A 16,227-nucleotide genomic window follows, 5' to 3' on the forward strand; every position below is an offset into this window, starting at 1 on the left:
TTTTACTATATACAGTTAGAGGTACTCTTTTCAGAGTTACATCAACTTCGGCTCAGGTCATCATCTCATGGTTCGTGGGTTCAAGCCCTGCATCGGGCTGTGTGCTGACAGCTACCTCAGAGCCTGGAGCCTGTTTCAGATTCTGTATCTCCTTCTCTGACCCTCCCCTGCTCACGCTGTCTGTCACTCTCTAAAAAAAAAATATATATATATAAATAAATAAATAAAACATTAAAACAAAGAAAATATGTTACAGAGATCTGTATATTATTAAACAATATCTGGGATGTACAAAGATTCGACAGTAGACATTTTAACTATATACACAAGCTTTTAGAATGCAGGCACAGATTAAACAAAATAGGGCCAAACTAAAATCACAAGTGTTTTCCAATTTTCCACTTGATTCTAGAGCTTCATCAGCAACTCTGAGTTTCTTCTTACTATGTGTAACATCAATGGCTTTTAATATCTTTTATGTTGAAAAAAATTCCCTAAGGGAAAAAGCTAGTTTTGTAGCATATGTAAAAGTATATTTTAATGATTAAATCACCTGTAAATACTATTAAAGGTAGGACTTGTCTCTTTTGTTCATTATGTATTCCTATCATGTAGACCAGTGCTTGTTTTCACACAGTTTATTCAATAACTATCTACTGAATTAGCAATAGGATTAGGTTGAAAATATGAATATCTTAAGAAGTTATATTAGTTTGAATATGAAAAAATTGTGATCAATACAAAAAACATACAGATTACAAGATTTGGGAGCTTTGGAAAGCAAAATTCTAATTAATTATTAATGTACACAAAGCAGGACAAATTTCAACTGTACCAGATCTGCTTGATTTGGTTAAATAATGTCAAGCTGTTTTAAACATGAAGAATTCAGCTAATATTCCATGCATTGGATCAGACTGCCAGATATGTTTATGCATGTGTGTATGTGTTTTAATTGAGCCCATTTATTAAAAGTAATCAGGAAGCATCACATAAAAATATAGCTTCTCTAGAAAAATTTGAAGATCTTTAATACTGGATCTACATTGACAGATTGACACAATATACTAAAACTCAAATGATGCTGCCCCCCTCTGCCCCGCACAAAAAGAGATCACACACATACAACAATTTTCCATGGTCACCAGGAATCTCTCATGCCTCTCTGGCATTTTGTCTGGTCTTATCGTCGGTTTGGGTTCTCTATCTAGCCCCTATATTAACTTCATTTAGTGATCTTGCTTCAAGTGATCTGAAAATTAATTAACATGCTTTTTAACCAACCTTTATTACTAACTTCCAGTTACAACTGCCAATGCTCTTTTATTTGGGGGTGGCTCAGTTGGTTAAGCATCCGACCTCAGCTCAGGTCATGATCTCACAGTCCATGGGTTCTAACCCTGCGTCAGGCTCTGTGCTGACAGCTCAGAGCCTGGAGCCTGCTTCAGATTCTCTGTCTTCCTCTTTCTCTGCCCCTCCCCCACTCATGGTCTGTCCTGCTCTGTCTGTCAAAAATAAATAAATGTGAAATAAAATTTCAAAAACATTAAATACTTTTTTCTGCCGCTCCAATGATGTCAAATGTTAAAAAAGACATTGTCAAGCATTGTCTACTTATTATTTAAAGAAATCTGTAATATAGAGAATAATCCCTTTTATAGAATAATTCAAATGAAAGCATTGAACATTCAATAAAAACTCTTATCTAAATAGGATATGGGGTCATATGAAACCGTCCACAAGATAGACTTCAGAAAACGTTCAATAACTTGACTCCACCAGCTTTAATACATTTTACTTTCAGACAAAAAGAGTCATAAAAGTACACTTAAGCCTAGAATGTAACTTACCCATAGCCAGAAATAAATTTGATAAGATCTGAGGTAAATCAAATAAGCAAAAAGAGTGTAATGTTCTTGGTGGATCAAAGCAGCCAACAGGTGAGTGTTCCCGGAGCTGGAAGAGCTATCAGTGAAAAAAATCATCAAAATATTAAATATACCTTCTATAAGAACAAAGGATACGCAATCTACATAAACAATGTGCCAGACACGGCCAAAAAATGTGTTGATATATAAACATAAAAATAAACATAAATATATAAGCATAAGACATATACACATAAAAATAGGCATCTGAGGTGATAACCTGCTTTCAGGAGCTACCATGGTTACCTAATTAGGTGCTATGTTCATTAGGCACCTGTTGCCTAACTATTATGTGAAGCTTATGTAAAAAAGAAAAATTGCTTTCGGGGTTCCTGGGTGGCTCATGTTAAGCATTTGACTCCTGTGGAGTATTCTATATATGCCAATTAGATAGTTGGTTGGCTGTGTCACTCAGATCGTCTGTATCTTTGCTGAATTCCTGTCCACTGGTTTTAATTGTTGCAATATTCAAACATGATTAGATTTCTGTTTCTTTTCATATCTGCTATTTCATGTATACTATAAGTCTGGTTTTTGGTACATACACATCTACCATTATTATGCTCTCTTGGATAATTGATCCCTTTATCATTTTATGATGTCCTTCTTTTTTCCCTGAATGTTCCCTGTTCCTGTTCTGCAGTCTTTTCCCTCTGAAATTGCTATGTTTTCTTATGTATTGCTTATGTCCTCTGAAATTGCAATGTCTGCATGACATATATTTCTCCATTCTTTTACTTTTTTAAAAAATTATTTTTTAGAGACAGCAAGAGGGGCAGAAGGAGAGAGAGACAGAGAGACAGAGAAATAATCCCAAGTAGGCTCCATTCTCAGTGTGGAGCCTGATGGAGGGCTTGATCCCACGATCCTGGAATCATGACAAGATCCAAAATCAAGAGTCGGACGATCAAAGGTCTGAGCCATCCTGGAGCCCCTCCATTCTTTTGCTTTTAAACTGTCTTTATAAATATAATTGTATTCTTCTAGAGAGCATATAGTCAGCTTTACTTTTTATATCCAGTCTTTAAATCTTCGCTTTTGTTTGGTATGTTTAGGCAATTAGAATTTGATATGGTTGGATTAAAATCTTCTACCTGGCTAGTTGTTTTGTATTTGTTCCCTTTTCACTTTAAGTTTTTTAATGTTGTCTAAATTTAATTGAGCATTTTTATGATTACATTTAAACTCATCTACAGAAATATTATTCATGCATCATTTAAAAATCTTTTTAGTTCTTCCCTTAGAATTTACAATATATATCTTTACAAAATCTGAGTCAACCATCAAATGATGTTACAGCATCCCATATAATGTAAGAACATTATAACATCATTCCAATTCTCCGTTTCTTCCCATGTACCTTTTCAATTAAACATCTCCTTTTTATAAATGCTATAAGCACATAATACATTGTTGCAATATTTTTTTTAAAAAAAACAGTAAATTTTCCTTGAGAACACATAAATAAGCTAGAAATTATTTTTCATTTGTTCCATTTGGATGGTCATAATTTCTTTGCAGCAGCAAACAAATTCAAGATTCTCAGTTGCTAAGTCAAAACGTACAAATATAATTTCCTCTTTAGAATAGCCTCAGAAGGGGTTATTATTGGATAGTAGTTGAAGGCAGTGGCTATTTTAAGAAAGCATTATTGAAATTGAGAATGTATGGGTTATGAAAGGAACAGTGTAAAATAAGATTGAAGAGATTATTTGGAATCAGAATATAGAGCGTCATTAATATTTATGATGGGGAAATTTTTTGCAGTGCACAATTGAGCGATTTTCTGCCCAATTATGTTTAGGGAAATTTTGTTTGACGATATTTTTAGGATGAATTGGATGGTTGAGAAAATGACTATATTCAGAGAATAAAGCTAGAGCACCAGTATAGGATGGTAGCAGTAAAAATGAAAAAAAAAAAAGTAGATAGGCAATAAGAAAAGAATGAACATGCCTTGTTAACTAAAGGTAGGGAGAGATACAGGAGATAGATATGAATCAAAATTTCATAGCCTACGTGATGAGAGAATAGAGTCTGAATTGGGAGTTATTTTTGGGGGGAAAGATAGTTAAATTCATTTTAGATTTGATTAAAATGCATGAAAGAAAACTAAAAGAAGCTACTCAAAGAGGTAAAGTGGGAAGAATGAAGAGGCTTGAGAGGCTACATAGTCAGAAAATCTCAAAAAGTATAAAACAAAACTAAATTAAATGTAAAACCTCCATAGAAAGGGTGTTTCATATATAAAGCTAAAAAGCTAAAGCTTTATTAACTGCTGTTGGAACTGGGGTGAATGGAATTGACTGTTAAAAGTTCCTGGGACCAGCTTGCTTCACAGAAGCAGACAAAGCAGGTGGAGACAAAATAATAATACATGGGTACTCTGTTTGTCAAAGACTGCCCCAACTCTGCTGCTGTTTATAGGAACCTCATGTAAATAGCTGATCCAAAAATATCAAACCCCTTCTTGAGGGAGGAAAAACATCTGGCACAGCATTAATAAAAACACATGGTAAGAAAATAAGAAGGCAAGAGCATGAAGGCTTGCTAAGAATCAAAAAGTATATGGGGCGCCTGGGTGAGTCAGTCAGTTAAGTGACCAATGACTTTGATTTTGGCTCAGGCCATGATCTCCCACACTGTCAGTGTGGAGTCTACTTGGGATTCTCTCTCCCTTCTCTCTCTGACCCTTCCCCGCTTGCACATCCTCTCTCTCTCTTTCTCACAAAATAAACTAAAAAAAAAAAAAAAAAACATATATCAGAAAAATGAAATTGCAAAAGGAATATTTTAAAATAATAAGCAAATACTTGATTACAAATCAAAGTAAACATACGTGACTAAGTCTTAATAAAGCAATTATCATAACCAAAGTTAAGTAAAAGAAATCTAGCTAGTCATCTAATTTACTATGTACTCAAAATCTTTGTCAAAAAGAAACCCTCAACCTCACATGGATTCACTGATGAATTCTTCTATATACTTAAGAAAGTAGTAATACAAAAAATAAAAACTCAATTCCAGAGAATAAAATAAACCTGAACACTTATACCATTCCATTTTTTAAGGCTGGCATAACCTTGATACTAAAATCTGACAGGGGTTTTGCAGGAAAAAAAAAAAAAAACAACTTTAGGTTAATTTCTCTTAAACATAAAGGCAAAAAAAAATCATTTGCAAAATAACATGTAGTATTCAGCAACGTATATGAAAATGTGTTACTCTCAAATTATATTTGCTCGATTATCAATATAAATCATCACATTTTCTTCCAAGTGAAGAAAATCATATGACTACCTTATTAGATGAAAGAAAANTAAAGCCATAGCAAATATTTTACTTAATGATAGTATATAAAAAGGCTTATACATTATTGGGACAAAATAGGGATGTGTACTGCCACTGCTTCTATGCAATTATATGAAGATCCTAGCTAGTGCAACAATAATGGATACAGGATATAAATATTTATGTAAATATATATAAAATTATAAGTATAGAAGGAAGAAGCATAATTGCCTTTTTTCACAAGTAATATAATTTGATACAGAGAACATCCAAAAGAACCTATATATAAACTACTAGAATTAATAAAGTTTGCTAGATACAAGATTAACACGAGCCAATCAATTTCATTTTTATATATCATGCAGAAGTGACTGCAAAATTATTTCTCAAATGATATTCTATTGTGCATGCATACAATTTACAATCTACTGAAAGCTATGCACAATTAGAAAATATTATTGAGAAAATTAGTCTTAAATAAATGTCAATACAAGCAACATCAGTGGAATCAAACATTTAATAGTCTGATCTGTTCAATTTTCCTATAGATTCAATAAAATCCCAATCAAAACCTCAGCATCTTCTTTTTAGGGGGAGATGGAAGCATTAAAACTAACTGTAAAATGGAAATGGAAATGGAAAGAACTTAAAATAAATGAAATAATTCTGTAGAAAAAAAAGGCACTGCTAGGCATCAAGAGTTATAAAGCAACAATAATTAATACAACGTGGTTTCAGTGTAAAGCTCAAATGAATAAACAGAATAAAACGTTTTCTCACAGCCAACCTATAGACATGTAGACCTCTGATTTATGACAAAATTAGCCTCGCAGAATAGTGGGCGAAGGATGAGCTTTTAAGTAAATGTTTCTTGCTTAGTTGGGTAGCTGTATGAAAAATATCAATTATGACTCTGAGTTTACACCATATTTAAAAATCAATACCAGATAGTTTATAATTTTTTATGTGGGACATGTAATGTTTCTAGGAGATAACATTGGATTAATGCTTTCCTGACCTTGGGGTAGAGAAATAAATTTTAATTAGAAATCTAAAAAGGACTAAGTGTATAGATAATCAATGATAAATTGGAATATAGTAAATTCAAAAGTTTCTGCTCATCAAATGACAACATTTGCAAGTAACACAAAGGTAAACTCCAGAGTGTAACACATGTATCTTAGAAGTAATTAGTTTTAAAAGAAAGAATTTGATAAATAATAACTTTAAAAGCTCAGACTATTCAAAATAAAAATGGGAAAAGTCTCAAACAGGCATTTCACAAAGATTATATCCAAATATCTAACAGATACATGGAAAAGCATTCAATCTCATCAGAGAAATGCAAATTAAAAACCCAATGAGACAATATTACATAGTACACACTAACATAGCAGAGGGCCAAAATGAAAAAAAAAGGACAAAACCAAGTATTAGATGAATGTGAAGAAACTGCAGCTTATATACATTTAAATTTTTTTTCAGTTTTTATTTGTCTTTGAGAGAGATGGAGAGACAGAATCCAAAGCAGGATCCAGGCTCTGGGGTGTCTGCACAGAGACCAATGTGGGGCTCGAACTCAAAACCCGCAAGATCATGACCTGAGCTGGAGACCAATGCTCAACCAACTGAGCCACTTCTATACGCTTTTAATAGAAATGTAAATTGGTATAGCCACTTTGGAGACTCTAGGGTAATATTTACAAAAGCTGATATAGACATGTTCTCTTTTTTTATAACCAGGCTCCATAATGGATCAGTGATCTCCACCTCATGGCATTCGCTCTACATAGTTGTTTCCTCCCACAGGAAATAAGCCTGACGTCTGTAACCAGTAGGGTATTACAGAAATAATAGTGTATGACTTCCAAGGCCAGGTCATAAAAGACACTGTGGTTTCTGCCTTACTCTTTTTCAGATCACTCAGTCTTGGGGAGGCCAGCCACAATATCATGAGGACATTCAAGCAGCCCCACGGAGAGTCCCACTTTGTGAGGAATTGAACATCCTGCCAATAGCCATGTGAGGGAGCCATCTTGGAAGGGGATCCTCCAATCCCAGTCAGGCCTGCAGATGACTATAGCCAAGGCCAACATCTTGACTACTGTCTTATGGAAGAGCCTTGAGCTGGGAATGCACAGGACTAAACTGCTCCTGGATTCCTAACTAGATGAAATTGGGTGAGATTATAAGTGTTCATCTGAGTTTTAAGCCAATTAGTTTAGAATAATATACCCTCCAATCAAGTAATTTCACTCTTACACAAAAACTTCCAAAATGTGTATATATGTGTGTGCACAAAGAGACAAGTAAAACATTGTTTATAAAGATGCTCTTTGTTACAGTCTGAAATGGAAACAAACCAAATGTTCTTTAACATTAGAATATCATATGAGAATGAAAATAAATTGTTACAAGCAAAACCACAGATTAATTTCCCAGGTATTATACTGAGAAAAGGAAGGCAGATACATGAGTACAAATTGTATGTTTCCATCAAATGTTTTCTTAATAGCAGGTAGAAAGAATCATGGAGTCAGAAATCAGAAGTCCATTCCTCTTTGAAGGGACTGTAGCTGGGCAGCTGAGAGATGCTACTGAGACACAGCCACTTTCTGTTTCCTGATCTGATCGGTGCTCACACAGGCAGGCTAATCTCATGAACACTCATAAACTGCATTTTTTTGGCATGTGTGTTATGCTTCAATAAATGATTTCCCCCACAAATGATTTCTATAAAATTAATCTTTTCATCTCTCAGAGCACGTCATAAAAAGTTAAGTACTCTATGGGGCACCTGGGTGGCTCAGTCGGTTAAGCATCCGACTTCAGCTCAGGTCATGATCTCATGGTTCGTGGGTTCGAGCCCCATGACGGGTGCTGTGCTGACAGCAAGCTCAGAGCCTGGAGCCTGCTTCAGATTCTGTATCTCCCTCTCTCTGACCCTCCCTTGCTCACACTGCCTCTCTCTCTCTTTCTCTCTCAGAAATAAATATAACATTTAAAAAAAATTAAAAAGAAAAGTAAGTACTCTGTGTATTGAATAGATAAGTTAAAAAATAGGACATTTTATTTATTTCTTTTTTTAACATTCATTTATATTCGAGAGACAAAACATGAGCGGGGGAGGGCAGAGAGAGAGGGAGACACAGAATCTGAAGCAGGCTCCAGGCTCTGAGCTGCCAGCACACAGCCCGATGCAGGGCTTGAACCCACAGACCGCTAGATCATGACTTGAGCCAAAGTCGGATGCTCAACCGACTGAGCCACTCAGGCGCCCCCAATATAGGACATTTTAGATTATATGACAAACAAGTGACACTTTCTATTAAATTTTTAAAAACAATATTTTCAAATTAACATACATTGGTTCTCTGTGAAGAAAATAATAAGCTAAATATGTATGGATACATAGAGACTTATATACATACACATGCACATATATGTAGCTAAGTTATTCTTATGGTAATAAAAAAGGAAAACAAAAATACCTTCAGATTAGAATAACTCTCTGAGCCCCAAGGGAATACTCTCTCATATTCTCTATCATTTCATCTCTTTTTAAAAGATGTACTATAATCTTGTAAATTTGAAATTCATGTGCTCACATTATTCTGCATAGGGACTACATTTCTGTGACAATAAAAAATCAAATAATAAATGAAGATTGCATCAGTGTCATTACTCAGTTAAATTTTACTTATATTTACTCTAATGGTAAAGTTAATTCCCTTAAGAGAGCACTTCACTTGCTTGTATTCAATAAACAGTATAGCAGACTCACATAGCACTTACAAACTGGCACATACAATTAGCATTTAATTACATAAATAACGAAACTCCACTTATCCAAGAATTGTGTGATCACAATCTGCTATCCAGGGTGACAGCAATCTCAGGAATTGCTAAAAGAGACCCCTGACCAGGGGTCCACTGGGAAAGTTTGAAACGGGTCTAGTCATGTCGACAAGAAGTATACCATTCACTAAACAGCAGAGAAAGTAAGACTCACTGATTAAACATTATCTGATCCTACAATAAATATTTATGACTACCTTTTATGAATCAGACACTAATGAGTGCCTTGGGATGAGCAATGGAATAAAGTGTCAATCTTTGGTAGAACTTAGCAAAGTAGAGAAGACACACAAAAGTATGTTAAAGAGCATTAGGGAAAGTGCAACAGAATTCTCTGGAGACACAAAGGAATAAATGAGATATTGTCTGAAGAGCAGAGAAAACTAAATAAAAGAGGGTGTATAAGAGTTTAATAAAGGGTGGAGGAAACATTTTAGGAGTAGTAAACAACCATTATGAGGGATGGATGCTTGAAATATCATGACATAATAAGGCATCTGCTAGCCATCCAGTATTCCAAGATGGTAGCCTATAAGGGTCAAGTGTGACAGAGGAAGAGGCAAGAACACTTAGGTAGGTTCTATGCCATCAAAGACTTTACATGCTTCAGACTAGGTAGCCTGGACTCTATCCCAAAGGAAATGAGCCTCTGACGGATTTAAGGAAGGCTGGAGCCATAATAATAATTTTCAAAAATCCTCTGTCACCTTGGTTTTCCACCAAAGCAGAGCCTAATAGAAGGACTTGTGACGTTGTTGATTTTCAAGATGTTCTCAAGAGCCAGAGTGGGATTCCCGGGAGAATGAGGCAGGAAATCAGGAAAAAAGAACATAAAAATTTAGTGTTCCGTCAACATTATGGGCAATGGGAGCTTGTTTCTGTTTCGGCCTTTTGAGAAATGTATACATGTTTCCCAGAATTATCTCCCTGAGTGGGAGGAACATCTATTCATTGGCTCTTGTTCACTATGGGTCAGGGGCTGCCCCTGGGAGTCTTCAGTCTCCCTAGATTCTGAGTACCTCCTGCACTCCCCAAATGAACTTTCAGGTGCAGCCCTAGGGAAGAAAGTAGAGACATACTCGTGGGAGGCTGGTAGGAGAGAACTGCTTTCCAGAGGACGAGAATAGGGATCCTAAAAGTATCTAATACAAATCTCCCTGGAGCACAGAAGCACAAATTATTGGATGGCTGAGTAGTAGCAGGGATAGTATCTTAGGATAGAAAAGGGAGGGAAGAGTGTGGTAGACAGTAGCCTTCCTGATTTTATCTGGACTATGTTAATAGGCAAGCTTGACTTTTTTTTTTTTAAATATTGCCAAATGTTGGTTATGTGGGGTCCTTGGTTTGGGCAATATCCATTGCAAATCCCAAGAGACAGTGTTATTGTCCTTGAGCAATATCTTAAATATTCTTTAATGGAAGGATCCAGGCACAGAAGTTAGATGGTGTCTAGTGGACTTTTTATGTGGTTGCATCTCAATTTAATTTGCATTATAGTTCAGGGCATAATTCTTAATGTGCTGAATCTTTAGCAGTTTTAGAAGTTTTATGTTTAGTGCTTTTACTCCTTTGTCAATAGTTTTGTCCAAAGCAACAATGGTTTCCTATAGTTGAATGTTTATATCAGCATTTTTCACCACTCCATGCCAGGCTTTTATATGGCATTTTGATTTATTTGTTTTTATGGCTCATTTCCTTTATTTTATAAGCACCAATATGGACATTCCTTCAGAACTTGCCAAGAAGTTATTCAAACACAGAAGGACATGTTTGTCTTTTGATGGTGGATATTTACTCATTTGAGATGGAGTTTTGATAAGAATCTTCATTGTGCAGCTATTAATACGAAACCTAGCCAAGGTAAATTGGAAGTCTCAAAAACAAATGCTTCCATAAAGACAGTGAACCAGATGTCTAATATTAGAAATATTGAATATTGGTAGTGGTTGATCCCCCTGCCCTGAAGGTTGATCATCAGAACTTGTCAAAGCAAGAACAGATATTTCAACATTCAATGTGCTATTCTTCCAGTTCCCTCATTCCTTCACTACTTTTTTTTTATTTAGAGTCAGTCTTCTGTGCATCTAAACATAAAATAATTTTATAAAAATAAGACAGAACATTGAGCTGTTATAATTATGCCAATTATCCTTAAAGCCTCCTCTTTAGACAATGGACCCTACTTTGGATTTTAAAAAAATCAGAAATGGTTCTCTTAATATCTATAATTTAAAGATTTATTTAGTAGAATATCAAGATTCCCTGTGACACAACTTTCTTAAATTATTTTCCACTATTTGTCTGAGTTTTTTGTCACATGTATGTACCATCTATTTAGTATTCCTTATAGATCGCATTCAATATCACTAGTTTCATGCCTAACATGTCGTATTACCACAAACTGAATTGCCCTTGTTTAGGTCTCAATATTATATACCTAGAAAGCAAGACAGGATTCAATCTACACTTCTCCATCCCAGTCAATATCTAACATCCTGTCCAGAACCTGGAAATTGAGTATTTCTTCTAAAAACTTCTCCTCCTGTCATATGTAGTATCTTCTGGCATGTACATATCTTCTGTCATATACATATCTTCTTTATGTAAAGCAAAGCACACAAATAGCTTATCAGTCGTGGGATGTATCCGATTATTTCTATACTCCAATCTGCAGCATTTGCTCTACCACCTAGAAGTATGGTTTATAAATATTCACTGACCACATTAATGGATGGAGGAGTGCACCAAAACTTCCCATTATATATTTCAACTTTACAAAAAAAAAAATACTACTGCATTTTATTGAGGGTGATCAGATATTGATGTTTGGGAGTTCTGGTTAAATCAAATTAGCAGGAGTCTTGCTAAAACTGGATTTTATAAGTGCACAGATGGGGTTTGGAGAAGGTTCATAAGACTGAAGTCCAGTCAAGCAAAGGAACTTTTCCAGGAAGAAATGATACCTTTCCTGTGGTCAAATACCAATACTTATTTTGGTTCTATATTTAATTTCCTCTTGTCTCTTAAATATCCAATTCCCATTGCGTCTTTTTCTTTTGAGTCATCAACAATTTTCAACTTTCTAGTTCTTCTTAATTCAGCAAACAAACATGGCCACATTCCCACCAGTCTTTAAAAAATTCATCCAGAGGGGCGCCTGGGTGGCTTAGTCGGTTAAGGGACCAACTTTCGCTTAGGTCATGATCTCGCGGTTCATGGGTTCGAGCCCTGCGTCGGGCTCTGTGCTGACTGCCAGCTCAGAGCCTGGAGCCTATTTCAGTCTGTGACTCCCTCTCTCTCTGACCCTCCCTTGCTCATGCTGTCTCTCTCTTTCTCTCTCCTAGAAATAAATAAAACATTTAAAAAAATTCCTCCAGAAAAAGTCTTTCCTATTAAACAGCCTCCTTGACCTCCACCGCAGCAACTTCTTACTTGACACATCCCCAAAANCCTATTATCTATCACTGCTAGATGGATCTAAATTTTGTGAGGTTTAAAACTTATTATTGTTGTGGGACCTCTTTGAAGAAAGAAAAAAAAAAAACCCAGAAATGTATAAATACAAGATTAGGTAAAAATAAATGTTCATTATGAAAAACAGAAGTTTCTGCAAATGAGCAAGGACAGGAATAATCAGGCCCTTCCTTCTGAGATCTCTTTAGAAATTTATTAGAGGTGTTTACATAGAAATGCTTCCACTGCAGTTGGGCATAGAACATTCCATGCCTCTCAGCAATGTACTGCACTCAGAGGACCCATGCAGATGACTGTCCCTGAAGCCTATGCTCATTACCTTCATGGAAACTCAGCATTTGCTACTGCCTTGTTTTCTCCCTGTGCTCAGAGCTGGATAACTACAAGGAATATCTGGGACTTCCTTTCCCTCGTCTCCTATTCATTCTGCTACTCACTGCAAAATGGAGTCCACCTGTGCTGCTCTACTGTAATTTTGCCTGAAAGTCATTTATAATTTCTCTCTTGCAAAATCATATTGATACTTTTAGTATCAGTTGCCTAAGCATTTATATTTATACGTGACCATCAATGCTCTTTCCTTAACCTCTTTCTCTTGGTTAGCTTTCAGGTTGTCAAATATCTTTTTTTGAGTTTCCTTAACTGCTCTTTTTTAGTTTATTCTTGAGACCTTATGTGTAATTTTACCTAGGGTTTTTCTGTAGCCCCATTTTAATTCTATACAGTACATACTATTTCTTTACATAACATCTTATTGTTTTTCAAATATCTTCTTCCTCTGTCAAATCTCCACCACCAACCCATATTTCTCTCCTAAATTCCAAGTATTTATGTCCAGATGGTTGTGCAAACTTCCTGAGATGAGAACAGGCTTGATTTATTTGTTCAAGGACCAACATGGAGGTAATATGTCCTCACTAATGAGTGAGTACAAAAGGGGTAGGAGATGAATTAGGCACGTTAACATAGGATATATCTCAATGGAATACTTACAGCAGAGTAGTTAACAAATTGCTTTCAACTGTTTATTGTTTATATAACTTCACTTCTGGACTGAACTCCTTGAATGAAGAAACCGTATTCTCCTTGCTTGTACCCTCCCAGTACCTTTTCACTTGTACACATTTTATTGAATGAATGCATGAATGAATATATGAATGAACAGGATTTCCATGAAATTTGCTCTATGTGATTCAAAAATAAACGACTCTTGGTAAAATACCGGTAACATTAATCTTATAAGAACACAAGAGAGAATTCTTATAAAATTTCAAATTGAATTGCTTACCTTCTTTTGATTTTAAATAAGTTCACGACAGAGCTAAGTGAGATATTGACCTTTAAAAAGTATTATTTCTATTTGCTTTCTAAATTTCATTTAATGCACAATTGAGTTGTAAAGTTATATCAGAAATATGTAAACTTTCTCAAAGCACCTATGCTATAAAATTGGTATACTGAAAATTTCAGCAACAAATTGCCCTCTTGTCTAGAGTACTAAATGAAGAATTTTCTTTCCATAGCCATTTATATTTGATCACTTCAGTGGTTAGGAAGAAATACTAGATCCTGTCTACATGTTTTACACTCTCAGTAGAGAAACAGAGACAGTAAAGCTCTATAATAATTCACAGAAGATACAAACATTTACAAAATGATTTAACTCTTATAAGGCCATCACTTATACTACAATCACCTTTAATATACCTGTAAACTGACTGAGCACCAATCATTCATACCTTCTGCATTTTTTTAAGAATTCTGGCAAAATAAAAATAAAATAGCAATGTGATTATACTCTCACTTTAGTATATACAGATACTAAACTCCTGAAACCCAAGACGTATNAAAAAAAAAAAAAAAAAAAAATCAAATCCCTGAACGCCATCTTTAACAATTTAGGAGTCAGAATATCCCACAAGAACCTAGAATAGAAAGTATGACCCAATCACGAACAGCAGTAGGACATATGCAAAATGAGTAACTATATGGTGGGAACAGCTGAAAGAGGAGGAAAGCACTCCAATTAGGTTTCTACACTATTTAGCTCAGTAGATGGGGACAAGCCAAAAATGGGGGGCAGCTCCCAAGTGGGGGGACTTCAACAGTACACCCAGTTATTTACTTTGCGCAGAAGGAAAAATAGCTTGAAATGAGAATGTGAGAAGGTTCATGGGCAGCGGCTGATGGCCTGGTCATCTGTCGGAGAGCTAGAAGGCAAAGGACTAGGTGATAAGAGACAAGGAAATCGGGGATAGAGGCATGTGGATGAAATCAAGAGGGCAAGCAAAGAGCATACAATTGTCACACCACCACTTAACACCCACTATGACAGAGTCACTGAACAATCAAGTGGGTAAAATGATTTGCCCAGAAGATGGTACCCTACATTTGTCATTAGCCAGCCCAGAACTGGTATGATTGATAGTAAAATCTGAAGGATTGGCTAAACGAGCAGAGACAGAAGCTCCACATAAGTGCAACAGCATGGACTCCTATTTATAAGGCACATCTAGCTACACTTGCCTCTGCATATCCAACTTGTCAGCCACAAGACTGATATTGAGACTTTACTATGACATAATCTCCTCAGGAGATAAACTGGCCAGTTGGGAAAAAAATCCAACTAAAATTTAGAAGGCTTCCATGTTGGTGGCATTTGTAGAAATCCAGTGATTTAAGGCATATTGAGATATCTCTTTCAAGGTGATTTCTTCTTGGGATTTTGATATCAAATCTATCTCATTTAGGCATGCTACTTATACTCTGATAAGATCGCTCATCCAAAAAGCTGCCAGCTTTGACCAGGGTTCATAACAGGGGAAATATCTGCAATAAGTCCAGGCTGCTATGAAAGCTGCTCTGCCACTTGAGCCATGTTATCCTGCAAATCTGATAAGTTCTCGAATTGTCTGTGGCAGATATGAATGAAGTATGGATTATTTCATGGCATTTATAGGTGACTCATAGTACAAACCTCAGGGTTTTGGAAAAAGCAATTTTCTACCAATAACTAACTATTCTCCTTTTGAAAAGCAGCTTTTGCCTTACTTACTTGAGACAGAATGTTTGACTGTAGGCCAACATGTTTCCATGTTACCTGAAATGCTCATTACAAACTGGGCGTTTTCTGACCTACTGAACCATTGAGTTGAGTATGCATGGTAGCATTTCATCATCAAATGAAAGTAGAAGACATATTCACATACGTGAGGCAGGCTTCAAAAGTTCTAAAAGTATAAGTAAGTTTCATGAATAAATGACAGATATGCCAATGGCCTGTGATCATGCCCCATACCCTCTCTCTCTTAACCTGCATCTATGGTCTCAAGTAGAGTTTCCTATAACCAATGACCCAGAAAAAGAAAAAATCTAGACCTGGCAGCATATCTAGCATTACAATCCCATTAGCATATCCCTGAAGGACAGCCTTAATGGAAAGTTCTTTAAGTAGGCACTTTTTTTTTTCTGGTAACTGGCAATTTTTAGAACAATTTTAGGTTTATAGAAAATTGAGGACAGTGTAAAAACAGTTTCCACATAACTATTCTCTCCCCACTCCTCACCCCCCATACTTTACCTTATAATTAACTTCTTGCATTTGTGTGGTACCTTTGTTACAAGTGATAAACCAATATTGGTACATTATTTTTAACTAAAGTCTATCATTTGCATT

The 16,227-nt window shown here is 35.6% G+C and overlaps 1 long non-coding RNA gene across 4 annotated transcripts in view; it reads right to left on the reverse strand.

Moving 5' to 3' along the window:
• The window catches only part of LOC144223592 (uncharacterized), a 462,828-nt gene that overhangs the window by 170,022 nt on the left and 276,579 nt on the right, over window positions 1-16,227 (reverse strand). For all 4 annotated transcript variants that reach the window (XR_013332762.1, XR_013332763.1, XR_013332761.1 and 1 more), the window contains exon 5: window positions 1,851-1,965. This is a non-coding gene — a long non-coding RNA (uncharacterized LOC144223592). The remainder of the gene's footprint in view (window positions 1-1,850; window positions 1,966-16,227) is intronic.

Source organism: Crocuta crocuta, unplaced genomic scaffold (assembly GCF_008692635.1).
Source record: "Crocuta crocuta isolate KB4526 unplaced genomic scaffold, BGI_CrCroc_1.0 scaffold70, whole genome shotgun sequence".
Lineage (NCBI taxonomy): Eukaryota > Metazoa > Chordata > Mammalia > Carnivora > Hyaenidae > Crocuta > Crocuta crocuta.